At 41.1% G+C, this 21,477-nt stretch overlaps 1 long non-coding RNA gene across 1 annotated transcript; it reads left to right on the top strand.

Moving 5' to 3' along the window:
- The first annotated feature begins 285 nt into the window (after positions 1-285).
- Positions 286-20,976, top strand: LOC123373025. The gene is made up of 3 exons (XR_006580526.1): positions 286-477; positions 3,777-3,855; positions 20,817-20,976. It is a non-coding gene; the product is annotated as an uncharacterized LOC123373025 (long non-coding RNA).
- Positions 20,977-21,477: the final 501 nt, after the last annotated feature.

The following is a 21,477-nucleotide window of genomic DNA, read 5'->3' as shown; positions in this document are numbered from 1 at the left end:
TAAATGTAGAAGCAGAGGAGAGAAGTGACTGGGTGAATTATGGGTGTGGTAAATAGAGTCTATCATCTTTACGTTGCCAGTGTTTATATGTAACAGTCTTTGTTGGTACTTTTGGTAGCTGCTCACACCAATGTGCACCATATTGTTATTTTTGTATGACAGTATTAACTGGAAGCTATTATTGCTATTGCAAATAATGCCAAATGGTAGTCAGCTGTGCTTTTATTTCCTCTTCAAAGTGTGAGGTGCTCAGTTATGTCACCACATGCTTTGCTATGTCAAACACTGCACTTATCCTGGAAGCTAATAGCTTCAGAGCCAGGTGATATATTATTATTGCGAATGCAGAGTGCATTTAAGAAATGGTTTAGATACCTGTTGGTACCTAGATTAACACCTAGTTCCTGCAAATGTTTGCACATTACACACATTTGTTAAACTAGTGTGAGTGAAAGTGGAGACTACTCATTGACTCAGGTAAGGTTAAGGGTCCCCATACTACTTGAATCACTCACTGAACAGTGTTCAGAGGACTTGAGACTCACTATTCACTCCATTACTCAAAAATATGCTGAGGAAATAAGAGGGGCAAGAAAGTGGGTGAGATGCTTCCTAGGGATACCCAAGAAGTTGTACTCACAGTTACCTGCTTGAATACAATCTTCAGTCCAAGAATTATTCACTAGAATACTCTGGCAAATAATTTCAGCCAAGAAAAAATAATGGGGAAAAAATTGTAAGCTGCTTATAGAAAATGTGGGGGGGGGAGGCAAAATTTGCCCAGCTTTATTATATTAGACAAATATCCTTATTTTGCTTAAAATAAGGTTTTAAACATTAATAACTTAATATTATATGAAGCTTTCGTATTTTAAAATGCATTTAATAAGCAAGAACACAAAATTGCTAATTAATTAAGCACAAAGGTTGACACTGGTAGACAGTTGACTTTCATTATTTCTTCAGCTTCATAGTTAGTGCAACATTGTTATCCACAAGTTAGAGAAGCAAGTTTGGGTGTAGCTTATACATAGATTTTTGTTATGGCATTGTTATCTATGTGACAAACACATAAGGAGACTCTGTAGCAAATTGTGGTACTATGGGTAGGTATATAGTTAGCAGGGGAGAGCCATTCTGTACATATATCGATATATGGATGACATATTGATATCCTGCTGTGGCTCAGTGCAAACTAATTTTACTCTGTTCTACTGGTATGTGTCCTCATTTCTTGTATATTGTAAACAGAGCATAGCCAATCAAACCTTAAATAGATCAGGATACCTTTGAATTTGAGCTATTTATTTTCTTATTTCTTTATGCACGTCATTTGCAGTGTTTTCCTTCATGAGCAACAGCATGATGATACATTTTCTTGTACCATTAATATTTTGAACAATGTCACACAATGTCAGCATCCCTTTGAAATTAAGAAAAGGAGGTGATTTTAGCTCCTTTTTATTTCCTACAAGTAATTTTGTTTGGACTTAGCTTTATTTCTCTATGCAGCCTAACAGAAACACGAACTTAAATAGTCTGACCCCAATCATCTCCTTTAGCCCATCATAGCTATTAATGATCTGTTAGGGAGCTTTTGTTGTCAGTTCCTTGGACTAGACTTTGTGAGCTCTATAGTCATCTCCCATCTTTGAAATTGGTGAGCTATCCAAATGCCAGAAGTAGTTTGATCATTGCAGACCGAAGTAGTGGGAATTGTCTAGCAACCACACTACAGAGGGTTTGTTAACAATGAAAAGCCAGATGATATTATTGGTTCTTATTGTTTAAATCTTAACCTTTAAAATCCATTATTTTACCAAGTGGAAAGGGAATAATCACAATATTGTTTCCATGATTTGTGATCATCTGAGATCTTTTATCTCCCCAGTATGCATATTCCCCTGACTTCCCAGGCAGAGTTGGCAGTGGATAGCATTAGCAGCCCAGACTATCTTACAGCTGCCTAGATCTCTCAAAGATGTAAGAGAATTGTCTACTATGTAAAAACTACATTATGTAGTAACTCCACTAAAAACTTCACAGAAGCGAGATATTGTTACAGTATTTATCATGGCAACCTTGTGTCTCCACTGTATGAGATGCTGTCTCTAGAACAGTCATGACTTGAACTGAACTCCGTTTTCATAGTTAAGCTACTTAAAGTCTATTGGAAATCAAGACAAACGCTTGGAGGATATCTGAGGTTATCATCAACCCCATTCGCCAAAAGGAAACAGATGGTATAGAATGAGAAACTGACTAACCAATTTCTCTCATTAAAACAGATAAATATGATGACCAATGTTAAAAAAACATCAATCGCTTTTGAAAATCATGGCCCTGGTTTTAGTACTTCAGTTTTAGAGTGCACCGTTTGAGACCCTTTAGATACCTAGAGTGAAATTCTGGATCATTGCAGTCAAATGAAAACTCCCACTGACTTTAATGGGGCTAGGATTTCACCCCTGATTTCAAAGAGTGGGTTTTTCAGTACTTTGTGACAGTCAGGCCCCTTTAAGGTGTCAAGTTGAAAATGTAGAAACCTACAAATCATCAGCCACTTTTGAAAATCTTGGGCATAACTTATATTTAGGCACTATCAGTCATGCCCAGTAGTTAAAGCAGAAGCCAGACCTAGTGGTTACAGCAGTAGTAGATAGTCTGTAATCAGAGCCTAGACACCAGAGCTGAGGGTCAGGACCAGGTTACCTGGAGTAAGCCAAGGCAGGTGCCAGACTAATACTTGAGCAGCTGCTGAACTGCTGCTGCTGGGCTTGATTAAAGAAATACTAAATTCTTAAGGAGAATGATTCAGAATAATTAATTCTGAATAAAATTGACTTCCATGTGTCTACTGGGTGCTCAGCACTATTGAAAAATTAAGCCACTTCTTTATGTATCTAAATATGGTTTTAAGAGCCTAACTTTAGGTATCAATTTTTGAAAATTTTGGCCCACGTGTTTGTTCAGGAAGACGGGTGGCGTAAGGAGAGCTGGTGAGATTTTGGGCTGCACAAAACTTTCCTGTGAACATTTAATTTAAACATCTCTAACAATGATATTACTAAGTCTTAAGAACTTGATTCTACCTCATAATCCAATGGCAGTTTGAGAAGATGTGAACATGAATTTATTAAGCTCTTGCTTGCCAAAAGGCAAATATCTGACATAATTTACTTTCTTCTAGCAATATAACTACTGACTCCAGCTGTACAAGCTATACTTCTTATATCTATTAGGAATGGGTGAACTGGTTTGACTATAAAAATAGCTGTCCTGATTCTCCACCCAAACACCTGAACCATTTTTTAAGTCTGAAAATTGTTGAAATAGGACCAGATAGCAAAGTTGCATCGTTATAGATCTAAATTTCCCTATAGTTCAGTGTTTTGGGTCTTGGGATTTATGTCAGGCTTGTGTCTAGATAGTTTGGGAAACTTTGTTCTCTTATGATCTTGTTGAACAGTTCATTCTGAATAATATTTAATAATTTAGTATTTCTTTAATCAAATATTAATTTGAGATGCAATCTAGAGAAGAGAGATGCTTTAGAATTGTGTGTGTGTGTCATATTCCTGCCCCATCATAAGGAGGCTGTGCCTTCTTTAACCTTAACCTAGAGACATAAGGGAGTGTGATGGATTAGTTATTAGGAACAAGTGTCTGAAGCATATTGGTACTTTACTTTTTAAACTTAATACAATTGTAAATAACTTTTTGAATGCAGCAGAGTGAAAATACTAATATCTTGGTCTCTTTGCCTCCTCTTCTAGCCAAAACAAGGAAATGTCAAAATGGATACATGAATCCAGCACAAATACCTTCTTTTCATCACCATTCCCACCTTGGAAGGTTAGTTCCAGCTATAGCCATGCTTCTATTTTCAGAATCACCTTGGAGCTGGGGAGGGAATGAGACAGGAGTTCACACTGCTTAAAGGAGCACAAATTCCCAATGAAAATTCACCAGAAGTCTCTGGCCTAAGCAGTGGACTGTACTGTTGAGAGCTAATGAACCCTTGCTCAACCCTCTAAGATCTATGTAATTCCAGTAGAGGGGGTAAAAGAACTTGGATGCCCCAACATGCACATATGCTCATGTGGAGTACCTTCTGATGGTTCAAATGGAGAGTACAATCCAGGCGAGAGAGATTAAGTTACTTTCCCAACGTAACAAAACTAGTTTATGGCAGAGTCAGAGATAAATATCCAGATTTTCTCACTACCAGTCCTAAGCCCCAATCAAAAGACTCTCCTTCTTCTCATGACTGTCGTCTTTACTGTAACCTTTCCTTTAAGAAATATTTATATATCTATGTTGAAGACATTTTTGGGAAGCAAGCATTTTCTATTGTCTCTGTCGGATTTCCGAGGCTGCTATGCCTTTTCAATTTGAATGGAAAAATCATAGTTTACGTATTGTATGCCTTACTTTGCATTTTTTCAGATACCATTTCTATACTTTTTTCAAGGGGTGAGAAGCTTATTTTAATAATTCACATGCTATAGAAGATCTGCCTCCATGGTGCCAGGTGGGTTGGGAGCAACTGTGTTAGCACAAATGCATTTTGCATTAACATGTCATCAAAGAGTTTGAGAGGAAAGAAGCAATTTATTTTAAGTGTCCATGAACACCTATGGAGAAACATATGACATCTCTGAATACCAAATGAAGTCATTATGATCAATGATACCCTAATGAATACTAAATAAATCTGTAATGAGAGAACCCTACACATTATTTTGATAGAATCATAGACTTTAAGGTCAGAAGGGACCATTATGATCATCTGACCTCCTGCACAATGCAGGCCACAGAATCTCACCTACCCACTTCTGTATCAAACCTGTGTCTGAGCCATTGAAGTCCTCAAATCATGGTTTAAAGACTCAAGGTGCAGAGAATCTTCCAGCAAGTGACCCGTGCCCCAAGCTGCAGAGGAAGGTGAAAAACCCCCAGGGATTGTGCCAATCTGCCCTGGAGGAAAATTCCTTCCCGACCCCAAATATGTTGATCAGCTAAACCCTGAGCATGTGGGCAAGACTCACCAGCCAGACACCCAGGAAAGAATTCTCTGTAGTAACTCAGATCCCATCCCATCTAAAATCCTATCATAAGCCATTGGGCATATTTACCACTAGTAGTCAAAGACGAATTAATTGCCAAAATTAGGCTATCCCATTATACCATCCCCTCCATAAACTTATCAAGTTTAGTCCTGAAGCCAGGTATGTCTTTTGCCCCCACTACTCCCCTTGGAAGGCTGTTCCAGAACTTAACTCCTCTGCTGGTTAGAAACCTTTGTTCTGATAGCCAATTTATATCCATTTGTTCTTGTGTCCACATTGGTACTGAGCTTAAATAATTCCTCTCCCTCCCTGGTATTTATCCTGCTGATATATTTATAGAGAGCAATCATATCTCCCTTCAGCCTTCTTTTGGTTAGGCTAAACAAACCAAGCTCTTTGAGTCCTTTCATATGACAGGTTTTCCATTCCTCAGATCATCCTAGTAGCCCTTCTCTGAACCTGTCCCAGTTTGAATTCATCCTTCTTAAACATGGGCAACCAGAACTGCACACAGTATTCCAGATGGGGTCTCACGAGTGCCTTGTATAATGGTACTAACACCTCCTTATCTCTACTGAAAATACCTCGCCTGATGCATCCCAAGACCGCATTAGATTTTTTCACAGCCATATCATATTGGCGGCTCATAGTCATCCTGTGATCAACCAATATTCTGAGGTCCTTCTCCTCCTCTGTTACTTCCAACAGATGCCTCCCCAGCTTATAACAATAGTTCTTGTTATTAATCCCTAAATGCATGACCTTGCACTTTTGACTATTGAATTTCATCCTATTACTATTACTCCAGTTTACAAGGTCAACCAGATCTTCCTGTATGATATCCTGGTCCTTCTCTATATTAGCAATACCTCCCAGCTTTGTGTCATCTGCAAACTTTATTAGCACATTCCCACTTTTTGTGCCAAGGTCAGTAATAAAAAGATTAAATAAGATTGGTCCCAAAACTTATCCCTGAGGAACTCCACTAGTAACCTCCCTCCAGCCTGACGATTCACCTTTCAGTATGACCTGTTGTAGTCTCCCCTTTTATCAGTTCCTTATCCACCTTTCAGTTTTTATATCGATCCCCATCTTTTCCAATTTAGCTAATAATTCCCCATGTGGAACCGTATGAAATGCCTTACTGAAATCAAGGTAAATTAGATCCACTGCATTTCCTTTGTCTAAAAGATCTGTTACTTTCGCAAAGAAGGAGAGCAGGTTGGTTTGGCATGATCTACCTTTTGTAAAACCATGTTGTATTTTGTCCCAATTACCATTGACCTCAATGTCCTTGACTACTTTTTCCTTCAAAATTTTTTCCAAGACCTTGCATACTACAAATATCAAACTGACAGGCCTGTAGTTGCCTAGATCACTTTTTCCTCCTTTCTTAAAGATAGGAACTATGTTAGCAATTCTCCAGTCATACAGTACAACCCCTGAGTTTACAGATTCATTAAAAAATCTTGCTAATGGCTTGCGATTTCATGTGCCAGTTCCTTTAATATTCTTGGATGAAGATTATCTGGGCCCCCTGATTTCGTCCCATTAAGCTGTTAGAGTTTGGCTTCTACCTCAGATGTGGTAATATCTATCTCCATATCCTCATTCCTATTTGTCATCCTACCATTATCCCTAAGCTCCTCATTACCCTCATTAGACTGAGGAAAACTATTTGTTTAGATATTGGGCCATGCCTAGATTATCCTTAACCTCCATTCCATCCTCAGTGTTTAGCGGTCCCACTTCTTCTTTCTTTGTTTTCTTCTTATTTATATGGTTATAGAACCTTTTACTATTGGTTTTAATTCCTTTTGCAAGGTCCAACTCTACATGGCTTTTGGCCTTTCTAACTTTATCCCTACATGTTCTGACCTCAATAAGGTAGCTTTACTCGCTGAGCACTCCCATCTTCTATTCCTTGTAGGCTTTCTGCTTTTTCTTAATCACCTCTCTGAGATGCTTGCTCATCCAGCTTGGTCTACAACTCCTACCTATGAATTTTTCCTCCTTTCTTGGGATGCAGGCTTCTGATAGTTTCTGCAACTTTGACTTGAAGTAATTCCAGGCTTCCTCCACCTTTAGATCCCCAAGTTCTTCAGTCCAATCCACTTCCCTAACTAATTTCCTTAATTCTTTAAAGTTAACCCTTTTGAAATAAAAAACCCTAGTCACAGATCTATTTTTGTTTATCCTTCCATTTAGTTTAAACTGAATTAGCTCATGATCACTCAAACCAAGGTTGCAAGTATCAGAGGTGTAGCCGTGTTAGTCTGGTTCTGTAGAAGCAGCAAAGAGTCCTGTGGCACCTTATAGACTAACAGACGTTTTGCAGCATGAACTTTCGTGGGTGAATACCCACTTCTTCAGATGCAAGGTTGTCCCCCTACAACCCTTTCTTCTATGAGGTCCTCACTACTCACCAAAACCAAGTCTAAAATGGCATCCCCTCTTGTTGGTTCAGCAACTACTTGGTGAAGGAATCCATCAGCTATTGCATCTAGGAAAATCTGAGCCCTATTATTATTACTAGCACTTGTCCTCCAGTCTATATCTGGGAAGTTAAAGTCTCCCATGATCACACAATTCCCATTAGTATTTACTTCATTAAAAACATTAAAAAGGCCTCTATCCATATCCAAATCAGATCCTGGAGGTCTGTAGCACACCCCAAGCAGTATCTCAGGGGAGGCTCTAGTAGCTTTCTTCCCCAATGTGATTTTTGCCCAGACAGACTCTGTCTTATCCATTCCATCCCTTCTTATTTCTTTACAGTCTACCTCATCATTGATATACAATGCTACGCCACCACCTTTGGCTTTATTTCTGTCTTTCCTAAACAGCACATACCCTTCAACACCTGAACTCCAGTCATGACTACTATTCTACCATGTTTCTGTTATCCCTATAATATCGAGTTTCACTTCCTGCACCAGTAACTCTAGTTCCTCCATTTTGTTACCTAGGCTCCTCGCATTGGTGTACAAACATCTTAATTCTTGCTGTTTGGCTTCACTCACATTCTTTACCCGATTAGGCCCAGTATCACCTATTAGAATTGTATCTACAGTACCCTTCATCCGTATGTCCATTCTCCTACCCACAACAGTATCCTTTCTTGCTTCGTTTTCTTCCCTCTCAATGTTAAAATCTGGCGTGGAGATTATCTGGACATCTCCCAACCATCTCCCCCCAATTCCTAGTTTAAAGCTCTCTTAATCAGTTGTGCCAGCCTCCATCCTAGAAGTTTATGTCCCTCTTTACTCAGGTGAAGTCCATCCCGAGAGAACAGTCCTCTGACCATGAATGCCTCCCAGTGGCCACACATCACAAAGCCCTCCTTATAGCACCACTACCTGAGCCATCTGTTGATCACCATAATCTTGTCACACCTTTGTTGCCCTTCTCTAGGAACAGGCAGAATCCCACTGAAGATCACCTGAGCCTTGATTTCCTTTAGTGACTTCCCCAGCCTGGCATAGTCTCCCATGATACGTTCCAGCGAGAATCTAGCCGTATCATTCATTCCCACATGAAGGACAATCAGCAGATTCTTTCCCGCTCCCATTAGGATCCTCTTCAGCCTCAGGTCCACATCCCGTATCTTAGCAGCCGGCAGACTGCACACCCTTCTGTTCTCTGGATCAGCTCTGGTTACAGGCCGGTCTATTCTTCACAGTAAGGAGTCCCCAGTCACGTAGACCTGCCTTTTCCTGGTGACGGTGCAATTCTCCGGTCTATCCCCTGTTCCCTCTGGCTGCAAGTCCTCTCGATTCCTATTCACCCTTGCAATCCTCTGCAACCCATCCCGTATCCTCCTGGGACTCATGTTTGGTGTCATCTCCATTGACTCTTCCCCTCTCCTTATAGGCCTAGCTGCTCTTCGCTTCTTCCTTGCCCTCTCACCTTCAGCAACCACCTGCTGTGCCCCTTCTTCATTTTCCAATTCTGCAAACCTGTTCCTGAGCTCTATTGCTCCTTCATTAGCCCGTCTTTTCCTCTGCCTGGTTCGCTTAGTCACATGCTTTCACCGTCCACTTTCCTCACCCAGCAGTCTCCCCTCAGAGTTCTTTGGTCCTGCTGCAATCTGCAAGTCTGAGCTTTTCCCTTCGGCCTCATCAGGTCTTTGCTCCATCATCCGCTCGAACCCCCTTCTAAACTCGACCAGAGTTTCCACCTGCATCTCCAGTCCTCAGATCTTTTCTTCCATCAGCTCTATCAGACAGCACTTCACTCAGACAAAACTCTTTTCAGGTACGCCCTCCAGGATCATGTACATGCTGCAGCTTCCACATCCAGTAATCTTCATTGTGTCTTCCACTGCTTGGGTCACTACAACTGCTGCCTCTGTATCTGTCATAGGCTTCCCACATAAATCCTGTAAATCTGGGAAACACAAACCAACCCAAAACACCACCACCCACAGCAAAACAAACCTCAACAAGCATCAAGACACTGCTAGAACACTGCACACTCCCTTCCCCTTCAGTAGCCTGTGTGTTCCTCTGCCTGCCTCTCTCAGTCTTCCCCCAAACTCCCCCTGTAAACTCCCACTCAAACTCCCCTGTTTACAGCTCTGTTTGCTGGCTCCTGTGCTGCAATACCGAGGGTGTACATCAACACTATTTGTATGCTACATGCTGTAGTCTGACTTTTTAAATATAAAGTTAACATGCTTGTTGGTTTTTGGCTCTTTCATATCACAGACAAAGAAATTATTATACTTTTAGACAACTATTTATACAAGGTTTTAAGAACTCCTTTCAGTCTTGGTGATCTTTCACCTGTTCAAGAAATAGTATTCTTTAAAAATAAAATGAAAGCAGCACCATGTTATTGTAACTTCTATGAACCCTATATGCTGTGAACAGTAAACAAACATCTCATTCTAGAACATAAATGTGTTCCCACAACAGTTGATAATGATTTTAATTATGAAATTACCCTCATAGGGTAAAAGGTCTGTCCTACAATTCAGTAAGTCAGAGAGATCTCTTTGGTATTGTAATTATAAGACAGGCAGCACAGCTGGGTTGCTAGCCAAAGAGAGACTACATTTGAGCTGGTATTACTGGCATCAATAGAGAAACAGTTCTTATTGCCTCAAAATTGTATATTTAAACTACTCTTTGAAAGGGAAAGGAGCCTCACTAGCCTTGACCACTGCTATCCCTACTTGGGGCTGGATACTCAGAAATGCTGAGTACCTGTAACTCTTTCTGATATTGTTTAAACTTGTGGGTGCTCAGAACTTCTGAAAAAAGCCAATCCTTGCTGTGTTCCAAGAATTTAAAGAAGCAACCATCTCTAAAAGATCTCTGCTACAGGAGAACTTGGCGGCACATGCCATTTCACGTGTATGATTTATTTTCTTTGTGAATCTTTTAAAAAGGTTAGATTACTGTTATTAAACTATGTTTGTTACAGTAGTGCTGGACATTGTCCAATCACAGAGTACCATCAGGGACTGACTGATAGCTTTGATGCTAAGGTACAAAGAAAATCTTAAGTGCAAGGCTCTGTCTGTATGCATCCTCACATTCTTAAGGATAGATTAAATGTATAACACATGGATCCACTTTAAGGTTCACAGTTAAGTATTTGACTGAACACGTTGCTAATAGATTTGAGAAACTGAGCCACAGCAGTTCCACAGTGTTCCTCTGAGACCAAAATTGCCCAGTGACAAAGGCATCATCTGCTTATTGTTATTTCATTTCCCCCAACTTTACTGCAATAGAAATTAAGTGAATTTTTAAGTCATTTTAAAATTTATGCATTTCCTTTTTTATATCACTTAGCCCCCACCTACAGTTTGGATCTTGTTTTACTTCATGCCCTGACATTGTTCAACCAACAGTACTAGTCACTCATGTCCTTTTCCCACTCATTTCCTTGTTTGCCTTTCATGCTACTCTATCTGCCTTTCAATCTCATTTGCCAGGCCACTGCTTCCTCCTCATTCAAATTCTTCCTTAATAGCCACTTTTTCCACACGGCCCACAAACACTAAATAGTAAATACCTCTTCTATATCAACATTAGATCAAAAAGAAAAACAAAACCCCTCAGTTGCACTCTGCAAACATTTACTCATAAGAAATGTTATGGACATGAAATAGTCCCATAGATTTCATTGGGATTATACACACATGTAAAGTTACACATTCTATCTAGCCCATATATACATCTACTGATGAAAAGTTCTCATATGCATAAGTGTTTCAGGATTGGAGCCCAAGTTAACTCAATACTCATTAAAATCATTAAGGGTTACAAAAAACAAAACCAGACAGATCAAATTTTGTTGCCTAAACTGACTCAGTGTCACATTACACTTTGCAATACGCAGTACTGCATTGCTCATTTTTATTTTAAGACAATTTTTCAGTATAGGGTATTCCAAAAGTTCCATTACCATATTTGGAGGTTTTGCTAGAATTGAAGGCTCTGGCCATTGCACAAGTTCTCAGGCAGTACAGAAGATAAACTTCCATACACAGTGCTTGATATGTGCCAGTGTAACTGCATCACTCAGCAGTGTTATATGACATACATTGCTATTGTAGACCAAGCTTACCTCTCTAGAGAGACAAAGTGAGAGAAGTATAGCTTTTATTTGATCTCACCCACCTTCTCTCTAATATGCTGGGTCCAGTAGCTCTCCATTAGCTCTAATATCCTGCAAACAGTAGCTCTCCAGTTCATACATAATCTTCCCATTCCTCTCTACAGACTCTGCAAGACATGGGTCAGGGTGTAAGCAGACAGATCACATTCCCCATCTCTCCTTAATATATACTCAGCTCATCATAGCAGAAGATATCTTAAGGAGAAATGGAGAAAGTATCTGCTTGATTCAGGAAGGCTGTACCTTAGCTTCATTAGCAATTCCCTACTTCATTTCACTCAATCACTATATTTAGCAGGTGCAAAGAATTGCTCCCTCTGTGGGCCAGTCCAAAGGATAGATTAATTATGCTAATCACCATCCCAGGCATCAAGTGCACACAGCTTCCACCCCTCTTCTCCAGCCAGTTCCTTTCCATCTAAATCTCTTACCCCTGGGCTTTCCCTAGATTCCTGGCACTACACAAGTCTGAGATTTGGAGACAGGATTCAACCCTTTTCTCTGCTTATTCAGTGTTGTCAGCCCACATGAGGAAGCTTTCCTTTTTCTCCAGTTACTGTTGATATTTAGAATCATTAGCCCTTTTAACCTCTTCTTCTAGTTATTTCTCTTTGTTTTCAAACCAATCCCATTGATACACCTTTTTCAAACCTGCTACACTATCAAAGTTCAAGAGTTTAATGTTCTGACTTCTTTAGAAAAAGGGGGATGGACTTTTTTTTAGTCAACTGCTTTTGCTTCTAGATCTTACTTGCATACAAGGCTTCTCTTTTATAATTATGATTGAGCAACTCCACCGGTCCCAGGATGGAATCAGATTTTCATAACCAATACTAGGCTAAGTGGCACCATATGCAATGCAATTCCTAAATGTGCCTGGGGCGTGGGGAGATGATGATGTATATTTGAACCCTGAACTCAAACTGCAACAAGGAGAGGAGAATCCAGTGATATAAGGTCACAATGTAAACCTGTCTTTTGTGCTATTTATTGCATAATTCCACAGCTGCAGATTTTTCCAGGGCTTTCATCCCTTCCTGCAGAATTGGCCTCCAGAATCTCATCCTGAATTTAAAAATAATTCTGTTTATAGCCTTCCTTGGCTGGGAAGGAAACCTATAATAAATTGAACAAATGTAAACTGATATAATTCAGAAAGTGAGGCAGGCTCCAATGTAACAGTGTAAATATCAATAGTGTTAACTATTTCAGAGCTGATCATTTTAGCAGAACATACAACTAATGTACTTATCCCCCTCTCCCAATTTCCATCTCTGCTTTTCCAAGTGCCAGAAACCTCATTTGTCCCTACCCAGCTGATAAAGTCTTCTTGACCCCCACCCACACAAAGTTTTATGATACAATTACATGTCGGCAACACACCAAAACATGGGGAGAGTAAAATAAATTCAGTTTTATCTCACTATAAATATGATAGGGGGTGCTCTTGTGGTGGTATCATTCATTTCTATATTCACTTCATCAAAAGCTTCCTTTTTAAAGTTTAAGTGAATTTGCAGTCTGCCACTCCACAGCACCATAGAAACTAAGCAACTTGCTATGGAATTTAGGTCCAGTTTGCCATGGAGTAAACAGGAGGATTGTTCATGATGTACATCTGAAAACACTTGATATTTTACAGATTCTAAGGTCAGATGGGACCATTGCAATAATCTAGTCTGACCTTCTGCATAACACAAGCCATAGAACTTCCCCAAAATAATTCCTCAAGCATATTTTAGTAAAACATCCCATCTTGTTAACTTGTGTTAAAAAAGAAAAATAAATGTGTTTGGAAGCTGATGGCATAATAATTTAATATTCTTACACACACACACAGATGGAATGTATATATAATTTTTAAATTCAATATACCTAGCACTACCAATGCTGAAGTATGAGCAATTTGTACCAGTACACAACACAATGTTGTTAAAGGTGTAATGATGTTTTTCTTGTTATGTATCGCTTTTAAAAAGAATTCTGTATTGGCAGATTTTGGATCAGGTGACTTAGGCTGACCTCAGACCCTGCTGAGCCAGGGACAGAGTGAAAAATCAAGGTCATTTTTCAGCCTGTGTTAACTAGAATGTCAATTACTCTTTTGCTCCACCACAAAGCAGTCAGAGAGAGTTAGTGCACAGGCTCAGATATGAGCACATGCACAAAGACAGCCTCAAGATATAGTCAGCTGGCTGACTGTAAATGCATGCCTCTCTAACCCTGTTGTTAGTCAATATGACACTCTATGAGTTGGGGTCCCCCATCCCTGGCTTTGAATAGTTAAATCAAAACCACTCATTTACACTTATTTAATCATGTTATTTGTTCAAGGAGTCTAGGCAGTTTACTTTATTCCACAGATAAAAATCTTAAATTTTTTACTGGATTTGTTTTATCTATGCAAGAACTTTGTTTCTGCTTATCAAAGTGTTGTGTCATATTCACTTTAAGCATCAGCCTGGATAAAACCAGAGCACAATCTCATACACAGATCAGATCTTTTCAAAGCATACACAGATCAGATCTTTTCTAGAAGTAAACAGTTTTAAAATTACCAGCAACTTTACAAACCATGAATTCCAAAGCTACTTAGCTGCTATGAACAATTACTCACCCTGTTGTATGGATCACTGCTGCATCACAAACGTCCCTTTGACTTGCTGCACAAATGCAGCTTCCCAATCCTCTCTCAGTTACTTTGGCAGAGCAAAAAAGGCAAAAAAAAAAAAAAAAGAGAGTGTATATTTTATTGCATTGCTCCAAAATATACCATGGAACACTAATGCTAACACTAAATCTCACCAAACAGAGCTACCACAGCTATTTATTATTTTGAAATCAACCTTGCTCTGGGCTGGGGTAATGAAAGCATAACCCTTTAACCATGGCAATGAAAGCTAAAGACCAGTGCATACCAGTAGAGTATAAAAGGCAAACCCTGATTTTCACCAGTTGAGTTTACCTTAGTTTCAAGCAGAAATAAACTCCACTGTTAAAACACAGAAACAAAACAAAACAAAAAATCACAGCTTTGCTTGCTAAGGCCAATGGCTGCTCATCTCAGGGCAAATCCCCAATGTAGACAAGGCCATGAAAGAGATCTCATATTAGTGCTTAGTAAAGTTGATTAAAGAACACAGAAAGCTATACAATTGATTTAAATGAACTTTGGATTGGGCCCTGAATCTTGAAGTGTCTCATTGCTTATCTTCGAGTTTTTAATAGCACTTTTACCTCACCAATGAGCTAGGGCTGTGTCCCAGGATTATTTTAAAAAATATTTCTTAACTGCAGCATTTCTATTTCTCAGTGCAAATAATAAATAATAATTATAATATCGTCAGATAATTGCTACTCCCTTAAGTCTTTCTTAAAAGAAGTCAGTAGCAGAGTCTTTTTACTAATTCAGTACAGTTCATTTGTGATTATTGTATGCAATTATTTTTTGTAACAATTTCTTACCAAATCCCATAAGATAGTGATTAAAACTTGAAAGCTTTAAAAGAAAATAACTGCTAAAAAGGAAAGTAAGTTTAGCCAATTGCTTTGGGCTCTGACTGTCTAGATTTTTCCCCTCGTCATCTTCCCTCAGGTCTATTCCTTCACAAGTGCTTGGGGAGGGAGGGGGAACCTTTCAGGCTTTCTTAAAGAACAGCCTTGTTCAAAATAATTGGGTGTTTGAATTCAAACACACAAAATGCCATTTTAGGTATAGATTACCCAGAATTGTTGCATTTCCTCCAAATCCCTGTTCAGTTGTAGCTGCATATGAAATATATTGGGTGAAGTCACTAGGGCTAAACTCAATACAGTCGAACCCATTTATCTCGACCTCGGTTAACTTGCCAATCTTATTAAGTCGACGTTTTAGAAGTGGAACCGCCAAACTCCCTCTTTGTCTTATCAGTTTCTCATCGGTTATGTCGATTCTTTAATCTCGCCGAACCCTAATATCTCGAGCACAGAAGAGCGCCGAATTTGCCACTTACCGGCAAACTACTAACTCCGGCGGCGGCCCTGCCCGGCTCCTGCCGCATCCCTCCCCGGCCGCGCGACTCCTGCCCTGGCCCCGCGTCCCTGGCCGCCCGGCTCCCGCCCCGCGTCCCCTGCCGCCCAGCTCCGCGCGTCCCCGACCCACTGTGTCCCCAGCCGCCCGCTCCCCGGCTCCCCAGCCGCGCGGTTCCCCAGACGCCCGGCTCCCCGCGTCCCCGGCCGCCCGCTCCCCGGCTCCCCAGCCCCGCGTCCCCAGCCCCGCGGTTCCCCGCGTCCCCGACCCACCGTGTCCCCAGCCGCCCGCTCCCCAGCTGCGCGGTTCCCCAGACGCCCGGCTCCCCGCGTCCCTGGCCGCCCGCTCCCCGGCTCCCCAGCCCCGCGTCCCCAGCCCCGCGGTTCCCCGTGTCCCCGCCCGCCCGGCCCCGCTTCGCCGGTCCCTGCTTCGCCGCCCGCCTGTCCGCCCGGCCCCGCTTCCCCCGTCCCCGCCCGCCCGGCCCCACTTCCCCGGTCCCCGCCCGCCCGGCCCCGCATCCCCGGTCCCCGCTTCGCCCCCCGCCCGCCCGGCCCCGCTTACCCGGTCCCCGCTTCGCCTGCCGCCCGCCCGCCCGGCCCCGCTTACCCGGTCCCCGCTTCGCCTGGCGCCCGCTCGCCCGGCCCCGCTTACCCGGTCCCCGCTTCACCTGCCGCCCGTCCGCCCGGCCCCGCTTACCCGGTCCCCGCTTCGCCTGCCGCCCGGCCCGCTTACCGGGTCCCGCTTTGGCTGCCCGGCTCCGGGTCCCCGTCCATGGCCGCCCGGCCCCGCTTCCCCGTCCCGCTTCGCCGGATCCAGCCACGTGCAGGCAGCGCGGTAAGGGGGCAGGGAGGGGGTGTTGGAGAGAGGGCAGGGGAGTTCAGGGGTGTGGGGGGGGTTTGTTTATCTCGATCATCGGTTATCTCGACGCTTTTTGGCAAACCCCTAGGCCGGCGACATAACAGGGTTCAACTGTATCTCTAATCCTTGGGGCCAAACTCCCATTGCTTTCAACTGGTCCAGAATGTCACTCATTGGAACTAAAGGCCTAATTCGGCAAACAAACGTGCATGTGACTAGCCGTACTGAATCCTATGAGGCTATTCATGTGCCTAAAGTTATTGTCGTGATTAAGTGTTTGTAAGATGGTGGCCTTAATTTATAGTGCAGTAATTCAAAGTAAACATTAATAAAGAACCCATTACTGTAAACTGCTGAGCAATTCCTACAAAGTACTGATCATCCTCAACTCTCATTAACTTCTGTGGAAGTTGAAGGCAAACATACATAGCAAGCTGAGGTCTCAAACTTCCAGAAAATTATAAAATATATTTCTTTTTCTTCTGACTAACATCCCCAAAGGGGGCCTGATATATCCTACTCAACTCAGGACCCATATGAAACCCAATTCCATCCATCTCTACAATAATAGTCTTATTAATTTCAGGCATCAGTTAAAATCCAAGTATTTAACAATGATATACTGTATGTAAGAATATTTCTAAAACTACTTTTCACTGACAGGGATAACATGGAACCTAAAGGCATTATGAGGGTAAACACGTTTATTCTGTCCTCACTAATTCTCTGAAATGTATTGTAAAACAGATTGCAAATTCTAACTACAACAATTATTTTGGAAAATATATGTAACAGATTGACCACCACAAAGGATTATGTAACAACATGTTAGTAATAGATTTTTTTTGTCAGTATTGGTTCCATGAATGCAAACCCCTTTGAATTACAAGGGCTAGAGGGGAGTTAGGCAGTTTGAATTCAGATTCTCACAGCTTCCACTCCAAGTTGGGGTCAGCTCCAAAACGTGAACGTGTCTTCTGATCTTCATGCAAACAAAAGTCTCATGAGAACAGCTGATCTCTCAAAATGTCAGCTCCAATTGCAGAAGTTATTATTGCTGCTGTCACTGACACACCCATTGTGGTCTTATCTGAGATAACTTTACATGGTTGATACAAGAGCAACTGACATTGACCAAATATTTACTGTCCCAGCTCACCCCTAGACAAAGAGCCCTGTGACTTTCAAGGAGAGAAAAGGAAGACAAATGACCATAATGCTAAACACCATGGATTCTAGAGCCCAAGTTTAGCAGTAAGCTGAGACAAAGGAGTAGGTCTTGTTACAGATTCTAAAGTTCCTAGGTTCAAGCTTAAACATGCATCTGAATGCAGGTGATTCCAGAGATGAGGGCTAACCAATGAGGTAGCTCTGCCTTTGGTTGCAGTGAAGTTGCCATTGGCAGAGATAGCTTGAGCACACCTAAGAAAAGTAGCTGGCATGGTTGGTCATGCAGTCTGTAGATAACCTGGACTTTGGCCAATTAGGGATTTGTACATGATATCCAGAAATAGATTGGCAGCTAGTGCTAATTGTGGAACACAAATAAAATACTTTCTCCCGTGTACCCTGATGCACATGGTGAGCAGCTGAATTCTATACTAGTAATCTTTCTTAGACTTAACTTAAAAGAGTGGATGACCATGAGTTTCCTATACATCTTCTAATCAGCCACAGTTTTTTTTTAAATATATGTTTGGCCACTTATTCAATCTGGGTATCTAGGTGCAGTAATAAAATGCTTCCAAGCAAATCAGTGTCACATCCATTTTATTCATCTTAAACCAACTTGTTTTCATCCAATCTCTGCTAGATATTTGGAGGCCATGGTGATGCCTACATCTGGGTGCAATGATAAAGAGGCATAGAGCTAAGTGTTATCACCATATTGACCTCTCTGTATTCTATGTTGCCTCAAGATGGCTTCACATAGCTATTGAACAACTGGATTGAGCCCTGCTGAGAGCTGTTAGAAGGGAACAGCAGTTGCACATTACCATCCTCTGGGACTACTCTGCAAGGACTGAGCAGAACCATTTGAGGAAAATATTGCCCTCACCTACCAGATTCTAAAGTTGTGTCAACAGCATTTCATGAACAATGTTATTGAAAATATTTTATCAATTACCTACATCACTGAGGACATTTGGGGGTTTCATGCCACTCTGAATGAGTGAATGGGGTGCAAGGTACATGAGTATACCAGATAATGCTAGAGGTAAACTACCATATTTTCAATAAATCTTTCCCAGAAAAGTTTTTGGAAGCTGGGCAATAGCTGTCAAGGATATTGGTGCCTATAGCTGATTCCTTGTGTAAGGACCAAGCTTGAGAACTGATCAAACACACACCAAGAAATGTGAACCAAATCCTTTAAGAACATTAGAGCAGCCATACTGAGTCAGACCAATGATCCATGTAGCCTGGTATTCTGTCTTCCAACCTTGACCAATGCCAGATGCTTCTGAGGTAACGAACAGAACAGGGCAATTATCAAGTTATCCATCCTCTGTTGTCTAGTCCCAGTATCTGATAGTCAAGAGGCTTAGGGACACCCAAAGCATGGAATGACATCCATGACCATCTTGGCTAACAGCCATTGATGGACTTATCCTCCATGAACTTATCTAGTTCTTTTTTTAACCCAGTTATAGTTTTGGCCTTCACAACATTCCTCTGGCAATGAGTTCCACAGATTGTGCTTTGTGTGAAGTAGTACTTCCTTATGTTTGTTTGAAACATGCTGCTCATTAATTTCATCAGGTGACCTCTTGTCCCTGTGTTATGTGAAGGATTAAATAACACTTCCTTATTCATTTTCTCCATACCATTCATGATTTTATAGATCTCTATCATATCCCCCCTTAGTTGTCTCTTTTCCAAGATGAACAGTCCCAGTCTTTTTTCGCTCTCCTCATATGAAAGTTGTTCCATACACCTAATCTTTGTTGCCCTTCTCTGTACTTTTTCCCATTTTTATTTTATTTTGGTTTGGTTTGTTTTATTTCTGAAATGGGGCAGCCAGATCTGCATGCAGTATTCAAGGTCTGGGCATACCATGGATTTATATAGTGGAATTATGATATTCTGTCTTATTATGTATCCCTTTCCTAATGGTTCCTAACATTGTTAGCTATTTTTACTGCCATTGCACATTGAGGGGACGTTTTCAGCGAACTACCCACAATGACTCCAAGATCTCTTTCTTGGGTGGTAACAGCTAATTTAGACCCCATCATATTTAAGAATAGCTGGGATTTGTTTTCCAGTGTGCATTACTTTGCATTTAACACTGAATTTCATCCATCATTTTGTTACCCAGTCACCCAGTATAGTGAGACACCTCACAGTCCGCTTTTGACTTAACTATACCGAGTAATTTTGTATCATCTGCAAACTTTATCATCTCACTCTTTACCCCCAGATCCTTTAGGAATATGTTGAACAGCACTGGTCCCACTACAGATCCTCAAGGTGCCCGATATATTCCTCTGAAAACTGCCCATTTATTCCTACCCTTTGTTTCCTATCTTTTAACCAATTTCTGATCCATGAAAGACCTTCCCTCTAATCCCATGAATGCTAGCTTTGCTTAAGAACCTTTTATGAGGAACTTTTAAAAATGGCATTACATTAGCCATTTTCCAGTTATCCTTAATCATCCTTCCCCAACTATTCCGACACTGGTTTACTTCAGTAATAACTTCAGAAGAGTGAAAGACAGATTCAGACATATCTAATAAGTATAGTAACTGAAGGCACGGTAGCTAGGATAGAAATCGGAGGAGCTACCAATCCTCAGTCTAGGTTCAGAAAGGATTCTCCCCTCATAATAGTACCATATTACACATCTGGCCAGCTACACTGAAGCTGAGTGTGTTCACTTTGTATAAAAAAAAATCTGATTCTGGTCTTTGTCACAGTCAGGATAGTGGAATAGAGTACGTACTAGTATGGCAAGTCCTTTGGTCCTACCATACAAAGGTAACTATAATCCAATGTATTTGTAATACATAGTTGTAATCTATTCAGTGCATAGATTCAATGCAATACTTAATGACATTTCTGACAGAGTATTTTCCCACCTTGAGAGATTACTCACCTTACTCCATACCCCCACTTCCCAATTAAACTAGAGTTGATAGACTGACATCTCATTTCCTTTATGTTGTTGCTTGCTGGTGAACAACAGGCTTCATTGACTCCACCAAAGAACCTAAATTATGGCTGCTTGTTGCCCACAGGAACAAGCCAGAAAATCTGCCAGTGGAGTGGAGATACGAATCTAACTCTGCGGGCTGCCAGAGACAGATGCCATCACGGGACATTCTAGCGCAAGGCCCAAGATGTGATCTACACACTTGTTCACATTTGCCTAATGTCTTGGTAAAAGCATTTATGTTGTTGTCCCACACAGCTCATTTAGAAAAAAACTTGTGTTTGGGGCTGTGTTCTGGTCAGAATATAAGTGCTCTTTAATGCTGTGCACCTGGTTTTATGGCCAAGTGGCACAACACCTAAAATTGTGCGTTGATTTTATTTTATCATAATTTCATAAAGCTTAAAATTAACTGTTTTCTCTTCATATACTACTGGTGTTTACACCTGGCATCAACCAGAGCAAGTCATTTTCTGTGTTTCAAGTTATTCTTGCATGATGTCTATCAGTTTATTTTAATTGATGATTGAGATTCAGGAGGCTGACACTTTAAATAGGATAGCCTGCAGCTGATTTCTGGGACAAAATCTGAATGCTGAATCACAGTGAAAAGTTTCTACTGTGTCTTTTTTGGTTGGGAGGGATGAACTTTTTAAACTAGCCAGGAGGGGATTCATTTTATGGCAGAATTTTGATGAATAGGAGTTATTTCAATGAATCCTCCAGTACATTTCCCATGCATGACT

Source organism: Mauremys mutica, chromosome 6, assembly GCF_020497125.1.
Source record: "Mauremys mutica isolate MM-2020 ecotype Southern chromosome 6, ASM2049712v1, whole genome shotgun sequence".
Lineage (NCBI taxonomy): Eukaryota > Metazoa > Chordata > Testudines > Geoemydidae > Mauremys > Mauremys mutica.
The sequence above is the reverse complement of the archived record's forward strand: the minus strand, read 5'-3'. Positions and strand labels throughout refer to the sequence as shown.